Genomic DNA, 16,369 nt, shown 5'->3' with positions numbered 1-16,369 from the left:
GATAGATACTTTATTCATCCCCATGGGGAAATTCAACTTTTTTTTTCCAATGTCCCATACACTTGTTGTAGCAAAACTAATTACATACAATACTTAACTCAGTAAAAAAATATGATATGCATCTAAATCACTATCTCAAAAAGCATTAATAATAGCTTTTAAAAAGTTCTTAGGTCCTGGCGGTAGAATTGTAAAGCCTAATGGCATTGGGGAGTATTGACCTCTTCATCCTGTCTGAGGAGCATTGCATCGATAGTAACCTGTCGCTGAAACTGCTTCTCTGTCTCTGGATGGTGCTATGTAGAGGATGTTCAGAGTTATCCATAATTGACCGTAGCCTACTCAGCGCCCTTCGCTCAGCTACCGATGTTAAACCCTCCAGTACTTTGCCCACGACAGAGCCCGCCTTCCTTACCAGCTTATTAAGACGTGAGGCGTCCCTCTTCTTAATGCTTCCTCCCCAACACGCCACCACAAAGAAGAGGGCGCTCTCCACAACTGACCTATAGAACATCTTCAGCATCTCACTACAGACATTGAATGACGCCAACCTTCTTAGGAAGTACAGTCGACTCTGTGCCTTCCTGCATTTTCAGGGCCGAAGAAATAGTAGGTTGGGAGCAGAGAGAGAGAGGCTCTCGCTGAACTCCCGTCGGAGAGAACATCTGAACTTCTTCAGTGTAGGCATCACTGGAAGAGGCTTCGCAGTAGTGAATTCAAAGGCAACACGAGTGAATCTGTAGATGCTGGAAAGAAATAAAAAACACAAAATGCTGACAGAACATCACACAAATCTTTGGTGTGTAACTCACTTTTTCCAAAATCAATCATTGCCAGTTCAGTCTAATCTTTGGTCTTCAACAGCAGTGATGTCATCCAGGTGGCAAAAAAATAACATTGAAGTATTCTCTTAGACAATAAGCTATAAACAAAAACATCTTTAACTAAGCGTTTTAAACACTTTACCATTGCTAAATAAAAATTGGAACATAGAATCAGAGGACACTACAACACAGAAACAGGCCATTCAGCCCATCTAGTCTGTGCTGAAACATTAGTCTGCCTACTCCCATTGACTTGCACCCAGACCACAATCTTCCATACCCCTCTCATCCATGTACCTATCCAAATTTCTCTTAAATGTTGCAATCAACCCTGCAACCACTGCTTCGACTAGAAGGTCATTCCACACTCTCACCACCCTCTGAGTGAAGAAATTCCCCCTCATGTTCCCCTTAAACATTTCACCTTTCACGCTTAAACCATGAAGTTGTAGTGTCATCCAACTTCAGAGGAAAAAGCCTGCTTGCATTTACCCTATCTATACCCCTCATAATTTTGTATATCTGCATCAAATCTCCCATCAATCCTCTAAGGAATAAAGTCCTAACCTATTCAACCTTTATAAATAACTCAAGTCCTGAAATCCCAACAACATCTTTGTAAATTTTTCTCTGCATTCTTTTAATCTTATTGACACCTTTCCTGAGGCAGGTGACCAAAACTGCACACAATACTCCAAATTAGGCCTTAACAACATCTTACAAAGTTGAACATAACATCTGAACTCCTGTACTCAACACACTGATTTAAGAACATCAATGTGCCAAAACCTTTCTTTACAACCTCATCTACCTGTGGCACCACTTTCAATGAAATATGGACCTGTATTCCCAGATTCTTTTGTCCTGCTGCTATCCCCAGTGCCCTATCGGTCATCGTGTTCGGTTCTGGACCCTCTACTTTTCGTGACTTTTATTAACAACTGGATGTGGGGGTAGAAGGGTGGGCTGGCAAGTTTGCAGATGACACAAAGGTTGATGGTATTGTGGATAGTGTTGAGGATTGTCAAAGATTGCAGAGAGACATTGATGGGATGCAGGAGTGGGCTGAGAAATGGCAGATGGAGTTCAACCCAGAGAAGTGTGAGGTGGTACACTTTGGAAGGACAAACTCCAAGGCAGAATGCAATGTAAATGGCAGGATACTTGGAAGTGTGGAGGAGCAGAGGGATCAGGGGGTACATGTCCACAGATCTCTGAAAGTTGCCTCACAGTAAGATAGGGTAGTTAAGAAAGCTTATGAAGTGTTAGCTTTCATAAGTCGAAGGATAGAGTTTAAGAGTCATGAGGTAATGATGCAGCTCTATAAAACTCTGGTTAGGCCACACTTGGAGTATTGTGTCCAGTTCCGGTTGCCTCACTATAGGAAGGATGTGGAAGCATTGGAAAGGGTACAGAGGAGATTTACCAGGATACTGCCTGGTTTAGAGATTATGCATTATGATCAGAGATTAAGGGAGCTAGGGCTTTACTCTCTGGAGAGAAGGAGGATGAGAGGAGACATGATAGAGGTGTAACAAGATATTAAGAGGAATAGACAGAGTGGACAGCCAGCACCTCTTCCCCAGGGCACCACTGCTCAGTACAAGAGGACATGGCTTTAAGGTAAGGGGTGGGAAGTTCAAGGGGGATATTGGAGGAAGGTTTTTTACTCAGAGAGTGGTTGGTGCATGGAATGCACTGCCTGAGTCAGTGGTGGAGGCAAATACACTAGTGAAATTTAAGAGACTACTAGAAAGGTATATGGAGGAATTTAAGGTGGAGGGTTATATGGAAGGCAGGGTTTAAGGGTCGGCACAACATTGTGGGCCAAAGTGTCTGTACTGTGCTGTATTGTTCTATGTTCTATGTAAGACCTACCCTGGTTGGTCCTCTCAAAGTGCAACACCTCACACTTGTCTGCATTAAATTCCATCTGCCATTCTACAGCCCACTTTTTCCAGCTGGTCCAGATCCTTTTGCAAGCTTTGATTGTCTTCCTCACTATCTACTATACCCTCATTATTGGTGTCCTTGGCAAATTTGCTGATGCGGTTTCTCATATAATCGTCCAGAATGTTTATATAGATGAAACCAACAATGGATCCAACACCAATTCCTGCAGCACACTACTAGTCTCTGGCTAGTTAGAGAGCAACCAACTGCTAACACTCTCTGGCTTCTCTTGCCAGTCCAACATCTAATCAAACATCCGCTTTCCTGGTAACTTCCTTGACAAACTCTATAAGGTTGGTTAGACACAACTTACCATGCACAAAGTCATGGTGGTTATCTCTGATCAGTCCGTGTCTAGTCAAATGCTTATGAATCCAGTTTCTTAGAATAGCTTTCAATAACTTTCACCACTACTGATGTCAGGTCTACCAACCTATAATCTCCTGGCTTATTCTTAGAGCATTTGTTCATTAACAACATTAGCTATCTTCCAGTCCTCGGGCACCTCACCCTTGGCTAAGGATGTTTTAAATATCCCTGCTAGGGCCTCTACAATTTCTGCACTTGCCTCCTATAGGGTCCAATGCAACATCTTGTCAGGCCCTAGTTATTTATCCTCCCTAATTTGCCTTAAGACAGGAAACACCTCCTTCTCTGTAATCTGTACAGGGTCAATGACCTTGCTGCTGCATTGCCTCACATCTATAGACTCCGCGTCCATTCCCATGTAAATACAGATGCAATGATTCCAATTATGATTCCCCCCCTCCATCTCTTTTGGCTCCATGTATAGATTACAGATTTTTCAGGTGATCAACTTTGTTCATTGCTATCCTTTTGCTTTTAATATATCTATAGAACCCCTAAGGATTCTCCTTCACCTTGTCTGCTGGAGCAACCACGTATCTTCTTTTAGCCCTCCTGATTTCCTTCTTAAGTGTTCTCTTGCATTTCTTATACTCCTCAAGTACCTCATTTGTTCTTACTTGTCTATACCTGCTATGCATCTCCTTTTTTTTCTTAACCAGGGCTTCAATATCTCTTAAAAACCAAAGTTCAATAAACCTGTTATCCTTGCCTTTTATTCTGACTGGAACATACAAACATTGTACTTTCAAATATTCATTTTTGAAGGCCTCCCATTTACTAAGTACACCTTTACCAGAAAGCAACAGATCCCAATCCACACTTGCTGGATCCTTTTTGATACCATCAAAATCGGCCCTTCTTCAATTTAGATTCTTATCCCGAGGATCAAATCTATCCTTTTCCATAATTACCTTGAAACTAATGGCATTATGATTACTAGATGCAAAGTGCTCTCCTACATAATCTTGTATTACCTGCCCTGTCTCATTCCCTAATAGGAGATCTAGTATTGCATTGATTAAGGAAACTTTCCCAAATACAGTTGACAAACTCTTTCCCAACCAGCCCTTTTACAGTATGGGAAACCCAGTCAATATGTGGAATGTTAAAATCACCTATTAACACAACCTTATGTTTCTTGCAACAGTCTGCAATCTCTCTACAAATGTGTTCCTCTAAATCCCATGGACTGTTGGGCAGTCTATGTTAATATGGTCATATCTTCCTTATTGCTTAATTCTACCCATAAAGCCTCACTAGACAAGCTACCCAGTCTGTTCTGACTGAGCACAACTGTGATATTCTCCCTGACTATTAATGCCACCCCCTTTAATACATCCTATCATGTCTAAAACAACAGAACTTTGAAACAACAACACACACAAAATGCTGGTGGAACACAGCAGGCCAGGCAGCATCTATAGGGAGAAGCACTGTCGACGTTTCGGGCCGAGACCCTTTGTCAGGATGAAGGGTCTCGGCCCGAAACGTCGACAGCGTGTCCTGACGAAGGGTCTCGGCCCGAAACATCGTCAGCGCTTCTCCCTATAGATGCTGCCTGGCCTGCTGTGTTCCACCATCATTTTGTGTGTGTTGTTGTTTGAATTTCCAGCATCTGCAGATTTCCTCATGTTAGAACTTTGAAACATTGAGCTGCTAGTCCTGCCCCTCTTGTAATCAAGTTTCACTAATGGCTACAATGTCGCAATGCCATGTGCTGATCCATGCCCTAAGCTCATCTACTTTTCCATCATCCTAAATGCTGTAATTTCCACTCTAATTATCCATGTTTCTCTTTCCATCTTTAGAATGATCATTTTAACCAAATGGGATAATTTCACTCAACTTCACTTGCCCCATCATTGAAATGTTCCCACAACCAACTGACTCACCACCAAGGATCCTTCATCTCATGTTCCAGATATTTATTGCTTATTTATTTATTTTATTGTTTCTTCTTTCTGCATTTGAACAGTTTGTTGTCTTCTACACCCTGGCTAAATGCCCTTGATAGGTGGTCTTTCATTAATTCTGATATACTGTAGTTATTACTCTATAGCTTTTTTGAGTTTGCCTACAAGAAAATGAATCTCAGGGTTGTATATGGTGACATATATGCACTTCGATAAAAAATTTACTTTTTACTTTGAACTTTCCACTTTCCTCTGAAAAAGGAGTGTTTTTGGTCATTTTCCATAGCAATTTGTATTGTGCCAATTATTTGATAATGCTCTTGTGAAATATCTCAGCAATCTTTTGCTATGTTAAAGACAATGTAGGACTTGTTACTGGCCTCATTCTGTTCGATTCCAACAACATTTGATCATTGACTTACAGATTCATTCCTTCTCACCTTTGTTCAAGATTCTTTTACAAAGTCCATGCAATGTCCAACTCTCCCTGTCCCCTTCCTCTTCAAGAACATTCCCCATATTTACTTATCCCACCCCTTTAGATTGTACTGGTTAAGATTTGTACTGCAATGCTGTAGGCATTTCATTTCAGCAGTTTTCTGCAAAAGCAGTGCATCCTGATGGTAGAAAGTTTTGGTTTTGACTAGAGATAAGAACCCTGCTGTTCCACTTAGGAATGTTGTGTCAGCCAATCAGGAGGAAGTGGGCTGGAGAGAGCTTGGTGATGGACAGTAGCAGCTTGCATGTCATTTTGGGGGTAGCTGCGGAGAGGACAGAAGGGAAGATGCCACAGAATGCTATTGGAAGGAGCAAAAAGTGTTTTGTGCAGTTGAATGGCTTCAAGCGGAAGGGCCAATATTCCTGAGGGACAGCCAGGTTTAGAAGGGTTTCGAGTGAAGTTCGAAATGTGGTGTGTGCTTTCACGCAAATCGTGGGTCCAGCACCTGAGTAAAAAACTGCAGGGTGAGCTCCAACTTTATGTGACAGCTTTAACTGTAATGGGTTCTTTTATTTTTTCCCTTTTCTCTTTCCTACTAACTGTTTGATAAAGCTGAAATTAGTAAATATACTTCCTTTATAATTTTGTGCAGAGTATGATCTGTTATTTCTTGCTGACTGACAATTGTGTATGGGCAACATTTACACAGCATTTGCTCCAACTGAAGTTTCTTTAATCGGAACATCACAACATTTCTGTTTGGTTGAACCCCAAATCATACTGACCCTTGACATATATTTGTTAATGAAAGGTGCCTTCAACATATTGAAGTTGTGGCTCAGACTTAGTTGAATATTTATGTTCATTGGGATAGTTTTGGGGACAGAGAGTGTCATTAGGAGTCAAGTTAGTGTTTAGGGACAGAGATGTGAGGGAATTAGTCAAACCAAGTCTAGGCCTCTGCTCCGTGCTTCACATTTGAGTGATGTGCTCAAGTGACAAAGGACATCTGTGGTCAGGTGTCAGCCAACAGACTAGAGAGGATGAGAGCTTGTGGCCTACCCAGGTCAAAGAGTCATGTGAGGATCCAGTGACACTGTTTTATGTGGGTGGAAGGCATGAGGGCCAGTGAGCCTTGAGATACATGAGACTGGAGTTGTCTAGTGTTCGGATTCCAGTCAATAGTGCGTACAGAGTTCGAGGACTGGAGTTTGGCATCCTCATCCAAGGTCCTCATTCATTGTAATCTACGAGTCTTAGGTTGATACTGAAGATTAGAGCCTGAAGGTGGATTGGAAGTCTGGAAGTTGAGGTCCAATGTCCAGATCCCAGAGTCTGTATCCACAAGTCTGCTGGAAGCGGAAGGCTCGGAAATGGCCTGTCCCTGGGTTAAAGGTCTGTCTGCATGTGTTTGTGCGTGGGTGGGTGGGTGGGAGGGAAATATAGGGCTTGTTTTGATATTGTTTTGTTGCTGTTGTTGTGGCTTGTGTGTTGTGCATAAATGCTGGGCAGGCAGTGTTGGTGCCAGATTATATGGCTCCCTCCAGCACATCCTGAGATTGTGCTAGCTGTTAAGGCAAATGACACATTTCACTGTATGATTCGATGTACATGTGATAAATAAATGAATCTGAATCTGAAATAATTACGCTGGCAAAGTCTGTCATCTATTCCAATTACTCACTCACTCAAACTCACCCTAGCTGTCAGTAATAGCTTCCACCTGCATCAGGGCTTTACCATCAATTCTGTGAGAAACTTATAACAATCATCAGATGTTCTCAAGGAGGTCTTTGTGAGGTTGGCTGGGATAGAATGACTTTCCCTAGCTGAATTTGGTGACAATGTTGATGCCAGGTGGTGTATCTTGTATTTTTTTTTCTCGATTAATGTTGTGATTTTGGTGTCATGAAATGATCTGCTAGAATGTTTTGGAGGACAGTAAAGAATCAAATTATCTTGATGTTTTGGGAAAAGACCTTTTGTTGTGTAATATTTGAGTAATATTGTAAGTATTTTGTTTGAGTAAGCATTCTTTATTTGTTTAAATAATTCATTATTGGTTATATGTAAAAATAGTGAATTTCATATATCGTGATTCTACCATGTGATATGTGTACATCTTGCTTAAAGTAATAAACAGTCAGATTCTCATTTCAGACTCTCTTGTTTTGCTTCTAATTAGTTTAATGTTTTGGAGTTACAAAATTTATCAGTGGTGATGAGCCAGTTTTAAAAGAACCTGAGAGGACCACCTACCAGTTGAAGTGCAGCAAGATGTTCAAGTTAAAAAAGTACAGCGAGACACAGTCAATTAAAGAAATGCTGCATAGCCTGTGCTTAAGTTTAAAAAAGGCATAAAACCGAAGAATCATGGGTTCATGAGTACCAGCTGATAATAATCATTAAAAACAGCAGAAATGGCTGGCTACATCAGAAAGATTGATGCATTTGATTATACAACAGATTACTGGATTTTGAAACTGAGCTCACTGAGCAGTATTTTGAAGTAATGAAATAGCCTATGAGAAGCGAATGCCAGTTTTGCTGAGTGTATTGGGTTTAAAGGCATACAATTTGCTTTGAAATTTGACTGCTCCAACCAAACCAGATGAAATGAATTTTGCTGATATCATGAAAGTAATGCAAGAACATTTAGAACCGAAACCATCGATGATTACAAAACGCTTTAGGTTTCATAAGTGGAATCTAAAGGAAGGTGTGTCCATATGAGCTTAAGTGGCTGAATTGAAGTTGTCTGAGCATTGTCAGTTTGGCAATGGGCTTAATGACACACAGGAGAGATCAAGAAAGCATTCAAAAACGGTTCCTAACTGAAGCACAACTCACATTTAAAAGAGCAGTTAAAATCATTGTATCAATGGAAACAGCAGCCAGAGAAGCAATTGAGTTGTAGTCAGGAATGAAAGTGGGCATCAACAAAATTGCAGCATTTTGACAGAGGTCTCCTGGCCAAACAAATTGTTTTATCATTGTACATCAGGTAAATGCAGATTTAAAGGTGAAACATGTAGAAAATGTAACAAAGTAGGGCACATACAAAGAACATGTCAGGCAGATAAAAATAAATGGACTGCACAGGGAAGAAAAAAGATAAAAAGTCAAGTTACAGTTTCAAAAAGAGCACTAATCTGCATGTTGTTGATGAAAAAATCTGATAATGATGAGAGTGACACAGAACCGAGTAACATTGAGACTTACAATATGAAAACTACCCATGGACAAGCAGTATGGCTTGCACTAGACATGAATGGCAAAATAATTAAAATGGAAGTGGATACTGGTTCAGTTGTTTCAGTCATTTCACAAAATTAAAGTGAACAGCATTTCAAAAATACTGAATTGAAGTCTACAAATATCCACCTGAACTTGTATAGGAGAAAAGAACTCCTGTGGGAGTGACATTCATAACTGTGAAATACAACAACCAACAAGTCACTTTGGGCTTCTTTGTGGTTAAAACAGGAGGGACAGCGTTGTGGGGGGTGAGATTAGCTATGACAACTGCAACTTGATTGGAGATCCATCCACATGTCACGCCACCTATAACAGAGTAAACAGAAAGTGAAGTTAGAAGGGTACTGGATGATGCCATACCTCTCTTCATGCTGTACACCATGAACCATTGCCCAACAGAGGGCAAACAGGTGTTGGTGACAGCTTCTGTGTCTCTGGTTGGAAAGCATATTGGACCAAGGAAGGGTCATGCTACTCGAGGAGTCGTGAAAGTGACAAAAACAGTGTTCTTGTGAAATGTGGCTATGTTTAAAGCTGGAAGAGAGTTCAAGGAGGTTCAGGAAAGTTGCAAACATCCAGCTTTTGTGAGTATAAAGAACCAGAATCTACTCTGTGTGCATTAAAGTTATTGCATGAACTTCAAGTGGGAGACAAAAAGCTGCATGAAAAAGTAGATTCAAAGACCAAAGCCCAGCTGGGTGAATGTAAGACCAAAAAGAAAGGAGGCAATCGAGATATGAAAACAGAGGATTCATCAGATGATATTGTGAATGAGGAAACCAAGAGGAGAGATGAGATTGTAAAGGGAACAATGAAAGGATTAATAGGAGAATACTCCAATGAATTAAATGGACCTTCCCAAGATCAAGATACACATCCCAGAAAAAGGGAAAGAAAGAGGAAGATGAATGAATGCTATGGAAATGGAAGAGGATAAATGAAATCTAATTTTGTGAGAAATCTACAACTTCAGAGATACTCACAACATACTAGGAGAAGAAAAAGGAAGGCAAGGAAGAGAAAGAACAATAAGAAGAAATGATTGAAGTAACTCCAGTGAGAAAAGCCATGAAAAGGAGAAGAAAGATGTCCAGAGCTGTCAGAACCACTTGCTGCAGTCTCAAGTCAACTCCTACAACCACCACGGAGGAAGCCCCAGAACCTGAGATTGTTTCAGAACCACAAGTCTCAGCTGACAAACAGAGTGAAACACACCCCCATCAGGAAATACTTTATCCCACAAGAATACGGAAATCTTCACAGTGATTAAATCTTTAGGCCCAAATGGGACAATTTAAAATTTTACTATGTTGTGGATGTCTGTACATTATATAGTATACTGTGTATATAGTTGATGCATTCTCTATTGAGTTGGAGTTTATAGATAAACAGGGAGGGTTGTTGAGTATTTTGTATTTTGGCAATATTTGAATAATATTGCAAATATATTGTTTGAGTAAGCATTCTTTATTTGTTTAAAGAATTCATTACTGATGTTATGTAAAATACGTGAATCGTTGCCACGTGATACGTGTGAGCCTCACTTAATTTAAAACACGAAGTCAGACTCTCATTTTGGACCCCTTTGTTTTTCTTCTAATTAGTTTACTGTTTTGGAGTTACAAAACAAACCAACCTTAGCACAGCTTCATGATTTTCTGTAAACACTTCAGTTACAATTTTATTTTCAATGAATGAAAACAAAATTTGCATTGCAAGTACATTTATGCCACCTGCTCCTTCCAGACAAGAATAACTCAGCAATTTGCTGTCATAATAATTGACATCCTGTTCATCAGGGATAGCATTTTAATGTCTTGGAATCAGTAACAGCATGATATAAGAAGCAATTGTTGCCAATGCTGCCATGATATGAATAGTGGGGGGTTGGCGGGGGCGGGTTCCTGTTCTGGCTCACCCACAGGTCAGGATAAACCAGGACTTATTTAGGAGCTGTTCTGCAGGCTGTAATTCCCCCGGTGCTACCTCCTAAGTCATCTGATTGCACTGCCAAGGGAAAATATATCTGCTCATTTGCAGTACACTTTCTGCTCTCATATTCTGGCAAATACACTGATTTTGGGAACCCAATCAAGTAACTCCACTGGTGTGCAATGTCAGGAGAGGTTAGTACACTTGTTTTGCAAGATCAAGTCTACATTTTTTTCTAGCAAGTCAGTTAGTGAGTTAAAGCATTCCAATGCACAAACAGGCCTTTTGTCCCATCTATTGTGTACCACACCATTACTCTGCCTTGTCCCATTGACCCGCACCTGAACCATAACCCTCCACACCCCTCTGATCCATGTACTTAACCATTTTTTCTTAAATGATGACATCCAATCCACATTCACCATTTCTGCTGGCAGCCGATTCCACTTTCTCACCAACCTCTCGGTGAAGAAGTTCCTCTTAATATTTCACCTTTCACTGTTAACCTATGACCTTTAGTTCTAGTCACCCAACCTCAGTGGAAAAATCCTGCTTGCATTTACCCCATCTATAGCACTTATAATTTTGTATAAATCTATCAAATATCTGCATTCTCCATCATTCCAGGGAATAAAATTCTAATTTACTCTCCCTTTAATTCAGATCCTCAAGTCCTGGCAACATCATTGTAAATTTTCTCTGTATTCTTTCAATGTTATTGATTATCTTTCCTGCAGGCGGGTGATCAGAATTGCACACAATACTCCAAATTCAACTCACCAATGTCTTATATAATTTCAACATAACATCCTAACTTCTGTACTCAATACATTGGTTTATGAAAGTTCAGCTTATGAAACATAGTGACACTTGTGCATGTTAGTGTACTTTGCTGCTAGTACAAAGCAGCTGTGCTGAATGTATATTTTAATGATTAATTTTACCAGCCATCTCAGAGACTGATACCCAGAGATAGAATTAAAATTTCTGCTGTGACCGGAAAAGAACTCAGATTGATAGTTAGTGCATCTCACTCTGGGGAATGAAATATCTTCCAATGCATAACATAGGGAAAAACAGCATTGTGCAATTGACTTTGTCTGTACATTTTCCTCTGAATAAATTATAGCCATTATAGCTGCACCTCCAGTCGCTGATGGATAAGTTCATCTGACCTCACAGACATTTTCCTATTTGAATTTTCAAGTTTTGCTTATTGGAGTTTTCCCCATTATAACCCACACATCCCAATCTCCCACCCCACATGCTACCAACCCATACCAACAACAGCTACTGCTTCGGACAGTCCATACATCATGATGACAAATAAGCTAAGCTCAGAAATATGTTGTGGTGCTGAATTCATCCTGGATGTCTTCTCAGAGGTAAGAAGAACTATATATCCTGTAGCCATGAGCTATGATTCCACTGAACTGAGAGCAGAAGCAGAGAAAGCAACTGCAAGACTGAGTGGAGAGGCCCTCAGTGCGAATGAAGAGCAGACGTAAGTGCTAAAGGGAGCATCAGTATGTGTCCCAGAAGGAAGTGGGAATCCAAATTTTTCATTATCTATTCCTCAGAAGGGATATTCTGAGAAGCCATTTCTGCCAATGGAGAGGGAGTGAGGGAGAGAGAGGGTGGGGAGAGGGGGAGAGGGAGAGAGAGTTGGAGGAGGGGAGGGGAGAGGGAACAGTTCACTGACTTTAATGAGAATTATTGCAGAATTTAAAGGAAAATAAATACAAATACAGGGATGAGGGAGCATAAACATTGTGCTTTTGGTCACGTCTCGACAAGACTAGAACAAGAATAAATGAGTTAAATGCTACCATAATGAACATTAATTAGCTGGAGCATGCATACTCGGGAACCTGTTGTGCCACCAGCCTGCAAGGGCACGTAGGCCCTGCAGCAGAGTCTGTGGTTGTAACTAGACAGGTATGTTGTATCCTGAACTCTCCTCTTCTGTGTCACTCACTAAGAACATGAATTTGAAACTATTAGCCTTAAACATGGCTTCCAGGGAACTTAGCACCACAGAAGAGACAATATTCATGGGAAGGCTGCAAGTATCCACACCAGTCTCCCTCAGAGCACAAAGTTTGCCAGAAGTAGCGCTAAGTTCGAGCCTGCTTATGTATTCAGAAATGTGCTGCATCTTCATGGTGAACATGTTTTCTGATGAAAAATTAGTTAAAGAGTTAAATTTATCAGAGAATTTGTGCTGCAACTGCATTGTCATGTCTAGGGCCTGAGTGGCATTGAATGCTAAAATGCTGCAACGAATTCCATTCCTTAGGCAAGCAACTGACCCAGGCTGTCAGAAAAAGCAGAGGCTTGACCCAAAAGCAGAACAGTGGAGCTGACGTAGCAGCGACCGAGAACTTTAATGATCAGCTGTAAAATAACAAGCCACTTAGGGCCACAAAACAAGAGAGAAAAGATACTAAAGTCACAGGCAACAAAGTAATTGAAGGCTCGAGCAACTGGTTAAGGCTGCCTGGTTCGGTGAATGAGCAAGGACTGTGGATAAGAATTGGGTTTAAATAGCCTGTTTAGCTGGATGGGGCCTACATGTGAAGGGCTGACAGGACCCCCCCCCCCAACACAGTTGGCCCCTGATGGCCTAGGATGATCTGGATGGGCCTCAAAGAGCTCGTTGATGACTGATGGGTCCAGGACACAATGGGATGGAATCCAAGATTTCTCTTCCGGTACGTACCCTTTCCAGTCATCCATGTATTGAACACCTAGGCCACAACACCGTGAATCCATCAGCGAGCAGACCGTGTACTCTGGACCAGCTTCCACAAGCCTAGGCTCCGGAGGAGCAGGCTCAGGTGGGTTTAGTAGCCCATGGACAACGGGCTTGATGTAAGGTAAACACGAGGAAATCTGCAGATGCTGGAAATTCAACCAACACACACAAAATGCTGGTGGAACGCAGCAGGCCAGGGCAGCATCTAAGCACCTACGGATGGAAGGTAGGTGTGATCCTGAGGGATGGTGGGAGCTGGAGAGGGTAAGTGACTAGATTGATGCGATGGGTAATCTTGAAGGGACCAATGAACCAGATTGAAAGCTTGAGGGAATCAGCGCACAGGGGCAGATCTGGTGTGGACAGCCAGACAAAGTCCCCAGGCCGGGGTAGTCTGGCTGGGTTCTGACGATGGTTGGCCTAGAAGCGGCAGGCACAGTTGGCAGCGAGGATGGTCCTTCCAGGCATTCTGGCATCAGTGAACCAGGGATCTGGCAGGTGGGACCTCCACCGTTGGCTCCTCCATAGGGAACAACGGGAGAACTTCAAAGGGTGGCAGAAGAGGGACAGCTCAGCCCAGAGCAGATACTCTTCCATATGGAAGGGTTAGAGGAGGCAGAGCATCACAGAAACCCCTTCCCTTGCTGACTGGTTCTTTTTGATTGACTGTTAGCCAGTGGATGATAGCCAGAGGACAAAGTCACAGAGATGCAGAGGGAGCAGAAGGCTTGTCAGAAACAGCAGAGGAATTCTGGGCCCTGGTCTGACGCAATGTCCTGAGGGAAGCCTGAGAGGTGTGGGAGACCATGTTGGAGACCAGATTCGCCATCTCAGCAGCTGATTAAAGTTTGGTGAGGACAATGAAGTGGGCCACCTTGGAGAACTGGTCCATCACTGTCATGATCATCGTGGCTTCATCAGAAGGTGGAAAACCTGTAATGGAATCCAGGGTGATGTGTGACCACTGGTGTTGGGGCTGCAGGAGCCTAGTTGGAGGAATTGGACAGGACATATTGAGAGTAGGCGGTGACAAACCAACGTACATCTGTGATGGTGGTAGGCCACTAGAGCCAGTGTTGCATAAAATCCATAGCCTGTCATGCTCCTGGATGGCTGGAGAGGGGTGAGATTGGGCCCACTGTGGAGTGCCTTAGAGCCATGGCCACAGACATACAAGCAGTTATTAGGTGTGTCAGCCAGAGCAGGCTTGGGCTGTACAGCCTGGCAGATCTGGTTCTCCCGGTCCCAGTCAATCAAGCCAGGCACCTGAGAGGCTGGAATGATGGGCTGAGGGTTGATCTCTGTTTCTGCTGGGTTGAAAAGTTGTGCCTTAGTGTTCTTGGACTGGGTGTAAAGGAGATGGTGAAGATGAATTGTTTTAAGAAGAGGGCCCAGTAAGACTAATGTAGGATGAGTTGGTGGGCCTGTTGTAAAGATATGAGGTTCTGGTGGTAACTCTAGATCTGGAGGGGCTCAGAGTTTCATATCAGCCAATGTCTTCATACCTCCAAGGACCATTTAATGGTGAGTAGCTCCCGGTCTCCTCCTCCATAACGGTGCTGTATAGAGTTGAACGTGCGAAAGAAGATGACGCAAGGATATATTCCCCGCCTGGCTCTCACTGGGAATTGGTAGCATTAGGACCTACATCAGGTGCGTCCACTTCTACCACAAAAGGTCCAGAGGGGGTTGGATGGCAGAAAATGGGAGCAATAGTGAAACATCTCTTGAGCTCCTCAAAGGTGTGGTCCATAGCAGCAGACCAGATTACCTGTGAGGTAGATGACTTAGTGCGGGAGGTGAGAGGAGCAGCAAATTGGTTGTGGAAAAACCAAGACTCACTGCAGCTGTTTGAGGAAGCATGGTTGGAGTCATTCAATGACGGTGCGCACTTGCTCTGGGTTCATGGTTATGCCTCGGGGTAGATGGACGTAGCCCAAGAAGGAAATAACTGCGGTGTGGAACTGACATTTTTCTAGCTTGCAGTACAGCTGGTTTTTGAGAAGATACTGAAAGAAGGTACAATTGTTACAGACATAGTCTTGAGGGTCCTTTGAAGAGATGAGGATGCTGTTGAAGTAAATGGACACTTACATGTGTAGCCTGTCTCAGAGGATCTCGTTAGTGAAGACTTGGTAAATAGCCGGACTGTTGAAAAGTGTGAAAGGCAGCACCAAGTGTTCATAGTGACCAGTGAGTGTTATGAACACTGTCTTCTACTCATCTGCCTGGCAGACATAGATCAGCTTGTATGTGTTTGGTGATGATCTGGGCCTGTGCAGTATTTCAAATATCTATCCATAAAGGGGAGAAGGTTGCGATTCATAATAATAATTTTGTTGAGTCTACAGTAGTCGATGCAGGAATGGAGACCTGTAACCTTCTTTTTGACAAGGAGGAATCGGGCCCTGGCTGGGGATTGAGATGGTCGAATGAAGCACTTGTGGACACTTATGGCTTGGGTCTCAGCAAGGGTCTGAGAGGACAGATGACCCCGGGGAGGGGTGGTGCCAGGAGGAGGCTGATCATACAGTCGTGTGGTCTGTGGGATGGCAGGATGCTGCCTTCCCTTTTACTGGAAGCAATAGCTAAGGTGTGGTATTCCTATGGGAGTTTGGTGAGGTTGATGGTTTCCTGTGACTCCACGGATTTATGGCGTGAAGTCGATGGAGGTTGCGGGCAGGTAGTCCAGCAGGTGGGTCCCTAACTCAGCAGTGAACTGGAAGACCAGGCGAAATAAGGGTTGTGAGTGGAGAGCCAGGGGTAATTCAAGATGAAAGAAGTGTTGGGTGAGTCGATAAGGAGGAATTCGGATGGCTCACGATGCTTTCCGGTGCTCGTGTGCTAACTCTGACCATCCCAGACCCCAGGGGATGTCTGTCAATGGTCATAATGTAGAAGGGGTGCCAGATAGGCTATGTAG

Source organism: Hemitrygon akajei, chromosome 13 (assembly GCF_048418815.1).
Source record: "Hemitrygon akajei chromosome 13, sHemAka1.3, whole genome shotgun sequence".
NCBI classification, from domain to species: domain Eukaryota; kingdom Metazoa; phylum Chordata; class Chondrichthyes; order Myliobatiformes; family Dasyatidae; genus Hemitrygon; species Hemitrygon akajei.
The sequence above is the reverse complement of the archived record's forward strand: the minus strand, read 5'-3'. Positions refer to the sequence as shown.